This window comes from Phoca vitulina, unplaced genomic scaffold, assembly GCF_004348235.1.
Source record: "Phoca vitulina isolate PV1807 unplaced genomic scaffold, GSC_HSeal_1.0 scaffold42, whole genome shotgun sequence".
In the NCBI taxonomy this organism is placed as follows: Eukaryota; Metazoa; Chordata; class Mammalia; order Carnivora; family Phocidae; genus Phoca; species Phoca vitulina.
In genome coordinates this window covers 12,976,622-12,990,021 of record NW_022589745.1, presented here as the reverse complement: position 1 = coordinate 12,990,021, position 13,400 = coordinate 12,976,622, and the positions used below count along the sequence as shown (strand labels likewise).

General features: G+C 38.9%; 1 non-coding gene across 1 annotated transcript; it reads left to right on the top strand.

Moving 5' to 3' along the window:
- The first annotated feature begins 10,593 nt into the window (after positions 1-10,593).
- On the top strand, positions 10,594-10,700 carry LOC116648302. Its single transcript, XR_004302496.1, has one exon. It is a non-coding gene; the product is annotated as a U6 spliceosomal RNA (small nuclear RNA).
- Positions 10,701-13,400: the final 2,700 nt, after the last annotated feature.

Here is a 13,400-nt window from a genome sequence, read left to right as displayed (position 1 = left end):
GGGAAAAATGAAAGGGGGGAAATTGGAGGGGGAGACGAACCATGAGACTCTGGACTCTGAGAAACAAACTGAGGGTTCTGGGGTGGGGGTGGGGGAATGGGTTAGCCTGGTGATGGGTATTAAAGAGGGCACGTATTGAATGGAGCACTGGGTGTTATACGCAAACAATGAATCATGGATCACTACATCAAAAACTAATGATGTAATGTATGGTGATTATTATAACATAATAAAAAAAGATTAAAAAAAAAAGCAGAAACTAGCGGTGCCCGTCTTGCTCAGTGGGATAGAGCATGGGACTCTGGATCCTGGGGTTGTGAGTTTAAGCCCCGTGCTGGTTGTAGAGATTACTTAAAATAAAATCTTTAAAAACAACAACAAAAAAGAAACAATCAGAATTGAAAATCTGGAGTGCTAACAGGTTATATTTCTCAGAGCAGGGCAATAATCTCTAAAGTGCAGGTGTCCCAAAGACCCCTTCATACAAATAACACTTTGAAGGACAGTTTCAATAACCTAACACAGAACAGATTATACTTTGTAACATATATTTCATAGGAGTACAAGATCAACACTTCTAGATGTTATTTTCCATTCACCATTTTATCAGAACTAGCTGTATGTGGTAGAATAATATACATATTTTTCTGCAACTGTATGGAGAGAAACATTTTATCCTTTCCATATTTCTGAGATTTCTTACACCAGCATTTAGGAGTACATGCAATTTCAAATCTTAGCACTGTGGTATCATCACACAGCACCAAGAGGGGAGAGAAAAATTGGCCTAAGAACACTACAATTTAAAATGTCGAAAGGAAAAGGCACAGAGAATTTTTACAAAGGGAACCATGAGACATCTAATGTTTTGCATGCACAATTCTTTTCTTTGTTGACTGTAATCAACACTCCATCTTAAATTTGGATATGTGTAGTCTTTCCTAAATATCTTATTGCAGCACAATACTTAGCATCCCAGTAAGCATGTTTGTGATGCATCCTTTTAAGGCTGCATTAGCTTGTAGCATTTCATAAGCAGTACTTCTACATGTAAATGAACACTATCCTGTTTATTTTACTTTGTATTTCTTAATTCCCTACAAGGCTACCAGCTGATATAAATAGGTTCTGATCCTCAATGCAGTGTAACTTGCCAACTTTCTTCTGTATGGGGGCTTGATAAATCATGGATACACTTTAAATGGACAGAAACACAGTTGGAGGGCTCCTTACAAGGAATGAAAATAATCATCCTTTGAGGGCTAAGTTGAAATTCCAAGTCACTCTCTCCGTGGAGACCAGGTTTAGAGAAGCAGTCCTGGTATTTCTCTGTTGTTTTAAAAGTTTGGTTGGGTTCTTGACCTCTCCAATAGAGCAGGTAACTCCATAGGATGAGTATGTTGTTCTCTGAGATCATTTTGCCTCCGCTCTTTCACAAGGAGGATGAAACTCCCTTGTGGATCATTGGGGGTTAAAGCATTGCAAAGTTTTTAAAACTTCAAGTTCTATGGAGAAACAAAGTTGTGATACACTCTGCAAACATCACATTTTTATTGCAATATTGGATATAGTTACTAATGCTGGTTTTCAAAAACAATTTCTTCATTTCTATTACAAAAAAATTCAGACAACAGTCACTAAGTATAGGTCAGGCACTCCCCCTTTGTTTGGGGCTAAGTGGGAAACTACTAATTCTATAAATATTAATTCTGACCTCTATTGTGGCCAAAATGTTTAGGAAAGGAAATATTCCCCTACAGAAGGAAGATTGTCACCTCAGGTGAAAGATGCTGTCATGACAGAGATTTCTCTTTCAGTGCTACATGCCATGGAGAGCAGGCCCAGCATTTAGAAACATTTAAGGAATGTGTTGTTGCTGTATCTTTGCCATGGAAATGAAAACAGTAGCAGTAACTACGTGCAGGTGTATATTTTTGTGTGATACAGTTCCCCACAGTTCTTGAAAATAAGTTCTTTGCTCTTACACTTGATGCTCGATGATCAAATTAATAAGGTCAGATGGGACAGTACAGTATTTAGAAGTTTTTAGAATATTCACTGTAGCACCCTGTTACTTCTGGTTTTAGGAGCATTTGTAAATTGAAGCTTTTACACTGATAGGACAAAGGGGATTAACAATCCTGTTCAGTCCCTTTATTGTGTGACAGTTCTCTAGTAAGGATGTATTTTTCAATGATAGAGTAGTCAAATCAGTTCTTGGAAGAAAAAGGTAAGAACAATAGTTGGGATTTAAATCTTTTCTTTCCCTCCCTTCCTCCCTTCCTCTCTCTCTCTTTTCCTTCCTTCCTTCCTTCCTTCCTTCCTTCCTTCCTTCCTTCCTTCCTTTTCTAGACAACAGAGAATGCCAAGGTGATGTGATATATGAAAACAAAGGTAGGACTTGTTAGGGACAAATAAAGTCACAAATATGGCATTCTTTTTAATGAATATGTAGGTTGAATGCTCCTTCCTTGGATAGTGTTAGTCTTATATAGACTAAGTTTGGAAGTTTGGAACAACTTTGATACAAACGTTGAATTTCTATTTAGGATTAGTTTAGGATTACCAGGTTTCTAAAGAGTCTCACACCTCTATAAGGAGCTTTATATTGTTTGTTATCATGGGTCTGGACTCAACTGAATAAAATGGACCATTGGTGCCTGTGTCTAGGAGAAAAAAGCAAATTAGTAGCAAGAAACCTATTACTGTAGGTGGCTTGAATCTAAGACAGTAGGTCTTGACACTTAACTATATACTAAAAGTCAGCAGGATGTGATGAAAACCTTTCAGTGAAGTCCTAGTGATGTCCTCTACTAAACCTCTGAGTGAATTCAGTTATGTCTTGATGTGATAGCATTGTTTGTCCAGGGCTACTGGTAGAGCTTCCTGTATTATGAATGGAATATGTTCATATGACTTATTAGTGTTTTGCAATAATAAAGCACAACATTTTATAAAGTACTTAGATGTTTTTCCCATGAGTGGTCTCTGGGAAATGCATCAGAAGCACCATAGAGGATTCATTAATAATTTAGGTGGGAAGTTCCTAGTCTTCTGTTTACTATAGATCTCATGTTCTTAGGAACTTTGAGGAGTGCATCTGATCGCTTCAGTTCTTTGTCTGTACAAACTTTGGTCAGTTTATGTTTTCAGGATTCATTGTAATATTCTGCTACCCATGGATGTGGAGAATGAAGTCATGGATGAATCTAGGACTTCACACACTTCCTTTACAATCTATCTTTAAGACACATCCCCCACAACTTTTAAAAAATTTTTTTATTGTTATGTTAATCACCATACATCACATCATTTGTTTTTGATGTAGTGTTCCATGATTCATTGTTTGTACATAACTCCCAGTGCTCCATGCAGAACGTGCGCTCTTTAATACCCATCACCAGGCTAACCCATCCTCCCACCACCCTCCCCCCCAGAACCCTCAGTTTGTTTTTCAGAGTCCATCGTCTTTCATGGTTTGTCTCCCCCTCCGATTTCCCCCCCTACATTCTTCCCCTCCTGCTATCTTCTTCTTTTTTTTTTTCTTAACATATATTGCATTATTTGTTTCAGAGGTACAGGTCTGTGATTCAACAGTCTTGCATAATTCACAGCGCTCACCATAGCACATACCCTCCCCAGTGTCTATCACCCACCACCCCAGCCCTCCCACCCCACCCCCCACTCCAGCAACCCTCAGTTTGTTTCCTGAGATTAAGAATTCCTCATATCAGTGAGGTCATATGATACACGTCTTTCTCTGATTGACTTATTTCGCTTAGCGTAACACCCTCCAGTTCCATCCACATCGTTGCAAATGGCAAGATCTCATTCCTTTTGATGGCTGCATAATATTCCATTGTATATATATATACCACCTCTTCTTTATCCATTCATCTGTCGATGGGCATCTTGGCTCTTTCCACAGTTTGGCTATTGTGGACATTGCCGCTATAAACATCGGGGTGCACGTACCCCTTCGGATCCCTACATTTGTATCTTTGGGGTAAATACCCAGTAGTGCAATTGCTGGTTCGTATGGTAGCTCTATTTTCAACTTTTTGAGGAACCTCCATACTGTTTTCCAGAGTGGCTGCACCAGCTTGCATTCTGACCAACAGTGTAGGAGGGTTCCCCTTTCTCCGCATCCCTGCCAACATCTGTCATTTCCTGACTTGTTAATTTTAGCCATTCTGACTGGTGTGAGGTGGTATCTCATTGAGGTTTTGATCTGGATTTCCCTGATGCCGAGCGATGTTGAGCACTTTTTCATGTGTCTGTTGGCCATTTGGATGTCTTCTTTGGAAAAATGTCTGTTCATGTCTTCTGCCCATTTCTTGATTGGATCATTTGTTCTTTGGGTGTTGAGTTTGATAAGTTCTTTATAGATTTTGGATACTAGCCCTTTATCTGATATGTCATTTGCAAATATCTTCTCCCATTCTATCGGTTGTCTTTTGGTTTTGCTGACTGTTTCTTTTGCTATGCAAAAGCTTTTTATCTTGATGAAGTCCCAATAGTTCATTTTTGCCCTTGCTTCCCTTGCCTTTGGCGATGTTTCTAGGAGGAAATTGCTGCGGCTGAGGTCGAAGAGGTTGCTGCCTGTGTTCTCCTTTAAGATTTTGATGGACTCCTGTCTCACATTTAGGTCTTTCAACCATTTGGAGTCTATTTTTGTGTGTGGTGTAAGGAAATGGTCCAGTTTCATTCTTCTGCATGTGGCTGTCCAATTTTCCCAACACCATTTGTTGAAGAGACTGTCTTTTTTCCATTGGACATTCTTTCCTGCTTTGTCGAAGATGAGTTGACCATCGAGTTGAGGGTCCATTTCTGGGCTCTCTATTCTGTTCCATTGATCTCTGTGTATGTTTTTGTGCCAGTACCATACTGTCTTGATGATGACAGCTTTGTAATAGAGCCGGAAGTCCGGAATTGGGATGCCACCAGCTTTGCTTTTCTTTTTCAACATTCCTCTGGCTATGCGGGGTCTTTTCTGGTTCCATACAAATTTGAGGATTATTTGTTCCATTTCTTTGAAAAAAGTGGATGGTATTTTGATGGGGATTGCATTGAATGTGTAGATTGCTCTAGGTAGGATTGACATCTTCACAATATTTGTTCTTCCAATCCATGAGCATGGAACGTTTTTCCATTTCTTTGTGTCTTCCTCAATTTCTTTCATGAGTATTTTATAGTTTTCTGAGTACAGATCCTTTGCCTCTTTGGTTAGATTTATTCCTAGGTATCTTATGGTTTTGGGTGCAATTGTAAATGGGATCGACTCCTTAATTTCTCTTTCTTCTGTCTTGTTGTTGGTGTATAGGAATGCCACTGACTACTGTGCATTGATTTTATATCCTGCCACTTGACTGAATTCCTGTATGAGTTCTAGCAGTTTTGGGGTGGAGTCTTTGGGGTTTTCCACATAAAGTATCATATCATCTGCAAAGAGTGAAGTTTGACTTCTTCTTTGCCAATTTGGATGCCTTTGATTTCTTTTTGTTGTCTGATTGCTGTGGCTAGGACTTCTAATACTATGTTGAATAGCAGTGGTGATAGTGGACATCCCTGTTCCTGACCTTAGGGGGAAGGCTCTCAATTTTTCCTCATTGAGAATGATATTCGCTGTGGGTTTTTCATAGATGGCTTTTATGATATTGAGGTATGTACCCTCTATGCCTATACTCTGAAGAGTTTTGATCAAGAAAGGATGTTGTACTTTGTCAAATGCTTTTTCTGCATCTTTTGAGAGGATCATATGGTTCTTGTTCTTTCTTTGATTAATGTATTGTATCACATTGATTGATTTGTGGATGTTGAACCAAACTTGCAGCCCAGGGATAAATCCCACTTGGTCGTGGTGAATAATCCTTTTAATATACTGTTGGATCCTATTGGCTAGTATTTTGGTGAGAATTTTTGCATCCATGTTCATCAAGGATATTGGTCTGTAGTTCTCCTTTTGGATGGGGTCTTTGGTTTTGGGATCAAGGTAATGGTGGCCTCATAAAACGAGTTTGGAAGTTTTCCTTCCATTTCTATTTTTTGGAACAGTTTCAGAAGAATAGGTATTAATTCTTCTCTAAATGTTTGGTAGAATTCCCCTGGGAAGCCATCTGGCCCTGGGCTTTTGTTTGTTGGGAGATTTTTGATGACTGCTTCAATTTCCTTAGTGGTTATAGGTCTGTTCAGGTTTTCTATTTCTTCCTGGTTCAGTTTTGGTAGTTGATACATCTCTAGGAATGCATCCATTTCTTCCAGGTTATCTAATTTGCTGGCATAGAGTTGCTCATAATATGTTCTTATAATTGTTTGTATTTCTTTGGTGTTGGTTGTGATCTCTCCTCTTTCATTCATGATTTTGTTTATTTGGGTCCTTTCTCTTTTCTTTTTGATAAGTCTGGCCAGGGGCTTATCAATCTTGTTAATTCTTTCAAAGAACCAGTTCCTAGTTTCGTTGATCTGTTCTACTGTTCTTTTGGTTTCTATTTCATTGATTTCTGCTCTGATCTTTATTATTTCTCTTCTCCTGCTAGGTTTAGACTTTATTTGCTGTTCTTTCTCCAGCTCCTGTAGGTGTAGGGTTAGGTTGTGTGTTTGAGACCTTTCTTGTTTCTTAAGAAAGGCTTGTATTGCTATATACTTTCCTCTTAGGACTGCCTTTGCTGCATCCCAAAGATTTTGAACACTTGTGTTTTCATTTTCATTGGTTTCCATGAATTTTTTTAATTCTTCTTTAACTTCCTGGTTGACCCATTCATTCTTCAGTAGGATGCTCTTTAGCCTCCATGTAGTTGAGTTCTTTCTGACTTTCCCCTTATGATTGACTTCTAGTTTCAAAGCATTGTGGTCTGAAAATAGGCAGGGAATGATCCCAATCTTTTGGTACCGGTTGAGACCTGATTTATGACCTAGGATGTGATCTATTCTGGAGAATGTTCCATGGGCCCTAGAGAAGAATGTGTATTCTGTTGCTTTGGGATGGAATGTTCTGAATATATCTGTGAAGTCCATTTGGTCCAGTGTGTCATTTAAAGTCTTTATTTCCCTGTTGATCTTTTGCTTAGATGATCTGTCCATTTCAGTGAGGGGGGTGTTAAAGTCCCCCACTATTATTGTATTGTTGTCGATGTGTTTCTTTGCTTTTGTTATTAATTGGCTTATATAATTGGCTGCTCCCATGTTAGGGGCATAGATATTTACAATTGTTAGATCTTATTGTTGGATAGACCCTTTAACTGGATAGAGTGTCCTTCCTCATCTCTTATTATAGTCTTTGGTTTAAAATCTAATTTGTCTGCTATAAGGATTGCCCCTCCAGCTTTCTTTTGGTGTCCATTAGCATGGTAAATGGTTTTCCACCCCTTCACTTTCAATCTGGGGGTGTCTTTGGGTCTAAAATGAGTCTCTTGCAGACAGCATATCGATGGGTCTTTTTTTTTTTATCCAATCGGATAGCCTGTGTCTTTTGAGTGGGGCATATAGCCCATTTACATTCAGGGTAACTATTGAAAGGTATGAATTTAGTGCCATTGTATTGCCAGTAAGGTGACTGTTACTGTATATTGTCTGTGTTCCTTTCTGGTCTATGTTGCTTTTAGGCTCTCTCTTTGCTTAGAGGACCCCTTTCAATATTTCTTGTAGGGCTGGTTTCGTGTTTGCAAATTCCTTTAGTTTTTGTTTGTCCTGGAAGCTTTTTATCTCTCCTTCTATTTTCAATGACAGCCTAGCTGGATATAGTATTCTTGGCTGCATATTTTTCTCATTTAGTGCTCTGAATATATCATGCCAGTCCTTTCTGGCCTGCCAGGTCTCTGTGGATAGGTCTGTTGCCAATCTAATGTTTCTACCATTGTAGGTTACAGATCTCTTCTCCTGAGCTGCTTTCAGGATTTTCTCTTTGTCTCTGATACTCGTAAGTTTTACTATTAGATGTTGGGGTGTTGACCTGTTTTTATTGATGTTGAGAGGCGTTCTCTGTGCCTCCTGTGTTTTGATGCCTGTTTCCTTCCCCAAATTAGGGTAGTTCTCTGCTATAATTTGCTCCAGTATACCTTCTGCCCTTCTCTCTCTTTCTTCTTCTTCTGGGATCCCAATTATTCTAATGTTTCATCTTATGGTATCACTTATCTCTCGAATTCTGCCCTCGTGATCCAGTAGTTGTTTATCTCTCTTTTTCTCAGCTTCTTTATTTTCCATCATTTTGTCTTCTATATCACTAATTCTCTCTTCTGCTTCATTTATCCTAGCAGTTAGAGCCTCCATTTTTGGTTGCACCTCATTAATAGCCTTTTTGATTTTGACTTGGTTAGATTTTAGTTCTTTTATTTCTCCAGAAAACATTTCTCTAATATCTTCCATGCTTTTTTTAAGCCCAGCTAGTATCTTTAAAATCATCATTCTGAACTCTAGTTTTGACATCTTACTAATGTCCGTATTGATTAGGTCCCTGGCAGTCGGTACTGCCTCTTGGTCTTTTTTTTGAGGTGATTTTTTCCAACTTGTCATTTTGTCCAAAGGAGAATAGATGAATGAGAGAACAAAATACTAACAGGGTAACCATGTCCCCAGAATATATACATTAAACAAGTCAGAAAAGACCTGAAACCTGGGGAAAAGAAAGGGAAAGAAAGAAAAAAGAAAAAAGAAAAAGAAAAAGATAAAAACAAACAAAAACAAAACAAAACAAAAAAAATAGAATATGATCAAATATGATCAGGCTGGTGCATAGATCAGTGCCACATACTAGATTTTGGGTGTATTTTGGTCTGTTAGAAGAAAGTGCCTCCCAAAATTTTAAAGAAAGAAAAACTTATATATGTACAAAAATAAGGGTTAATATGATGGGATTGAATATGACTGTAAAGATGAAAATTATAAAAGATTTTATAAAAGGAATTGATAAGAAGTTGGGTGAAAAAAGAAAGAAGAGGATTTAAAAAAAAGGGGGGGAGAGAATGTGATCAGGCAGGAGACTGGAACAAAGCCATACACTAGAGATTTAGGGTATACTTTCATCTGTTAGAAGAAACTTTATCCCAAAATTTTAAAGAGAGAACAACTTATATATATATATATATATATATATATATATATATATATATATATAAAAAAAAAGGATATATATATATATATAAGGGATAGAATATGACTAAAAATGAAAAATAAAAAAGATTTTTTAAAAAAGGGATTGATAAGATGTTGGTTGAAAAAGGGGAAAAAATTTTCAAAAAAAAAAAAAAGACTGTTAAAAAAAATTAACTTTGAAAGACTAAAGAATCATGGTAAAAAAAGCCATGAATTCTATGTGCATTATTCCCCTAGTGCTGGAGTTCTGCTGTTCTCATTGATCGGTAAACTTGGTCTTGGCTGGCTGTTCTTGCTGATCTTCTGGGGGAGGGGCCTGTTGCCATGGTTCCCAAATGTCTTTGCCGGAGGCAGAATTGCCCCGCCCTTGCCCAGTCCGGGCTAAGTAATCTGCTCGGGTTTGCTCTCAGGAGCTTTTGTTCCCTGCAAGCTTTTCGTACAGCTTTGGAGGATGAGAGTGAAATGGCGGCCTCCCAGTCTCCACCCCGGAGGAGCCGAGAACTCGGGGCCAGCTCCTCAGTGAGCCGCCAGAGAAAAGCAGTCAATCACTCCTGTCTCCCTGGTCTCTGGCTGCACTCCGTGCTCACCTGGGCTGTGACCCAGCATTTCTATCTCTGGCACCCAACCCCATGTGGAGTCTCCAAACCCAGCAGATCCCTGCGGTGCACTCCTACGCCGCACCTCCCGGGGGAGGAAGGGAAGTCTCCCCGGATCTGCCGCTTGTTGGGTCCCTGCTGGAAGAGCAGTGGCCCGACTGTGCCGCGGATCCCGGTTTATGGCAACCCCGAGCTGAGAGCCCGCACCTCAGCTCTGTCTCTGCAGCTGGCTTCCCTGCTCCAATACCTGGGAGCTCTGCCGCACTCAGGCACCCCCGGTCTTTCTGTGACCCCGAGGGTCCTGAGACCACACTGTCCCGTGAGGGTTCCACCCTGTGCTTAGCCACTGGAGCGACGTCCCTCAGCGGAGCTGACTTCTAAAAGTTCCGATTTTGTGCTCTGTTGCTCTATCACTTGCTGGTAGCTGCTGATGGAGGCCCCCTCCCCCGCCGTCTATCCTCCCGAATATCGCCTCGGATTCACTTCTCCACATGTCCTACCTTCCAGAAAGTGGTCACTTTTCTGTTCAGAGAGTTGTTGCTATTCTTTTCTTCGATCTCCTGTTGCGTTCGTAGGTGTTCAGAATGGTTTGATCCCTATCCAGCTGAATTCCTGGGACCAGACGAAATCCAGGTCTCCTACTCCTCCACCATCTTGCTTAGTCCTTGAAGTCTGTTTTACATTATCTTATAACCAATTCCATCAATATTTTTTAAATATTTTATATTAAATATATTATATTTAATATTTAACATTTTTGACAATGTAGCTGTTTTTCTGTCATAATAAATTTCAGCATTAAGTCCTATTTTTCTTATTTATTTAATATCTGTGAACATTGATTTTAAATACGAGATATTAGAGTCCTTATAAAAGGAAAATATATATGATTATTAAAAATGCATGCCCTGTGCTTGCTTCGGCAGCACATTTACTAAAGTGGGAATGATGTAGAGAAGATTAATATGGCCCCTGCACAAAGATGACATACAAATTTGTGAAACATTCCATATTTTAAAAAAATGTATGCCCTAATTTATTAATCTTAAAGTGAAATTAAATTCTCCAAATGGTTAATTATAAATCGTAAAGAATATACTTTAGATAATCAAGGGGAACAATCATAAGAAATGTATAATTGAAAATATATTCCCCAAAACACAATATACCATTCATATTTGTTTTATTAATTTAAATATTATGGCACACATTTCATTTCCCAATTTTATGGATACAGGATATGGTTGAGTGTTCATTTTTTACAATTAAGTTTTTGATCTATTAGATGACTAGTAGATGAATTCCTGTAACTAAAAGATATCTCAAATATTATCTGGGGTTTAATCCTCTAATTTTCAGGATAAAGAGATTTAAGTTCATGTTAATTTATTTAAAGTCATCATAGAGCAAATTAACAGCAGAATCATGATTGGAAAGTGAGATTCTTAGGGTATTTGTTCAATGTCATGCTGGTGGTTAGAAACCAGAAAGCCCTCCAAATGGGAGAAGTGGGACCCAGCCCACATGGGTTCAGATCAGGGCTCAGAACTTTGGGTTGACCCACTCTGCTCGTCCCAGACACTGGAGAGGGATTTAAAGAATTTCCAGGGCGCCTGGGTGGCTCAGTTGGTTAAGCGACTGCCTTCGGCTCAGGTCATGATCCTGGAGTTCCTGGATCGAGTCCTGCATCGGGCTTCCTGCTTGGCGGGGAGCCTGCTTCTCCCTCTGACCCTCACCCCTCTCATGTGCTCTCTCTCTCTCTCTCTCATTCTCTCTGTCTCAAATAAATAAATAAAATCTTAAAAAAAAAAAAGAATTTCCAAGCAGGCACTCCGAGGAGAAGGGTCCTATAGAGGTGTGGGGCCAAGGCAGGGGTTCTGCTTGCTTGGATTTAAAGACAGTATTGCTCCCATGGCACTTGGAGAGCCATAATTAAGCAAACAAATACACTGTTAATAAAAGCTTGCACAAAGAGCAATTGGAACTCAAAGAAAGAAACAATTTATTTTTTCTGTTAAAGGAATAGGAAGGCTTCGTGAATGGTGTATGATTTGAGGAGGGTCTTCAGAGATGAGTAGGACTTTTTTAGGTTTTCCAATCAGAAAGATCATGTGTGTGAAATTCTGGTTATGTGAATAGACTTTGTCTTAGTCATTTGGACCACTACACCAAATTATCATAGACTGAGTGGCTTATAAATAACAGAAATGTATTTCTCACAGTTCTAGAGGCTGGGAAGTCCAAGATCAAGCTATCCGTAGATTTGGTATCTGGTGAGGTGGTCGCATGTCTTGGTTCATAGATAGCTGTCTTCTCATTATGTCCTCACAGGACAGAAAGAAAAGGGAGCCCTCTGAGGTTTCCTTTATAAGGGAACGAATCCCATTCATGAAGGCTTTGCCCTCATGACCTAATGACTTTCTCAAATCCCCATCACCAAATACCATTCCACCAGGATTAGGTTTTAACATATATATTCTAGGGAGCCACAAACATTCAATCCATACAGACTTGTTAGATTTGAGAAACAATGAAAATTAGCTGTGGCAGGAATGTGCTTTGAGTCAAGGATTAATAAATGAAGACAGAAGGGTGAAAGATAAAGAATTCAATATGCCAAGTTGCATGATTGGGAATGAAGGATTACATTGTGCCTAGAGACAGTGGAGTCCATAATGGAAGCCCTAAACTAGAATGAAAGGGTGCATGAAGGCATATGGTAGGGGTGAAGTTGTAGCAGTGACAGGGTCCAGAAAGGAAGGATCTTGTTTCCTATACAAAAGCAATTATTATCAAACTGAATGTATTTAAAGGTCATCTCAAATGGGCTAAAACAACAAAGTTTGCATTTTGGTTGAATTAGAAATAGCCAGAGCCAACTTTATTTGACTCTCAGTCCATTGAATTTTGTTTTTTTCTTTCCAGAAAAGGAGAGAAAAAAATAGATAATTGACAAAGTAAATAACCAGCACATTTCAAAAACTAACAGTGCTTTCTACAATAAATATGCCTTATGAGTCATGCAATTCTCTAAACATATTTACAAATTTTTGATAATAGCCCAAACCTTGAGGTTAAAGGGTTACATACCAGATGGGTAAATACAGGTTTTGTATAAACACAATTTGATATCAAGGGAATAATTTTTTTTTAAGATTTTATTTATTTATTTGAGAGAGAGAGAATGAGAGACAGATAGCAAGAGAGGGAAGAGGGTCAGAGGGAGAAGCAGACCCCCGCTGAGCAGGGAGCCCGATGTGGGACTCGATCCCAGGACTCCAGGATCATGACCTGAGCCGAAGGCAGTTGCTTAACCAACTGAGCCACCCAGGCGCCCAAGGGAATCATTTTTTATTTTGACTATCAGTAAAACACAACAGAACATATCTGTAATCTATGATAAACATGCTTGAGTTTAATCTCACTCCAAACATTTGCCTCAACTAAAGTTTCTTTTTGTTTAGATCACTGGGTCTTAAATATTCTGTATCAGACAGCTTTCTCAACAGAAAGTAAAACAAATTTCAGCACAGTACCTGAATTAACAAAGTACTATTAGCTCTAAGGAGATGATTTCCTCTTTGGGCAAACTTGTGGTCTATTATTCATGTTTAATCAAGACTGAGTAAGGAGAGATAAAATTCAATTAGTCTGAGATTTGCTTTAACATAATCTAAGGCATGGCTGTGGAAGAGAAAGAAAATATGACTATAAATG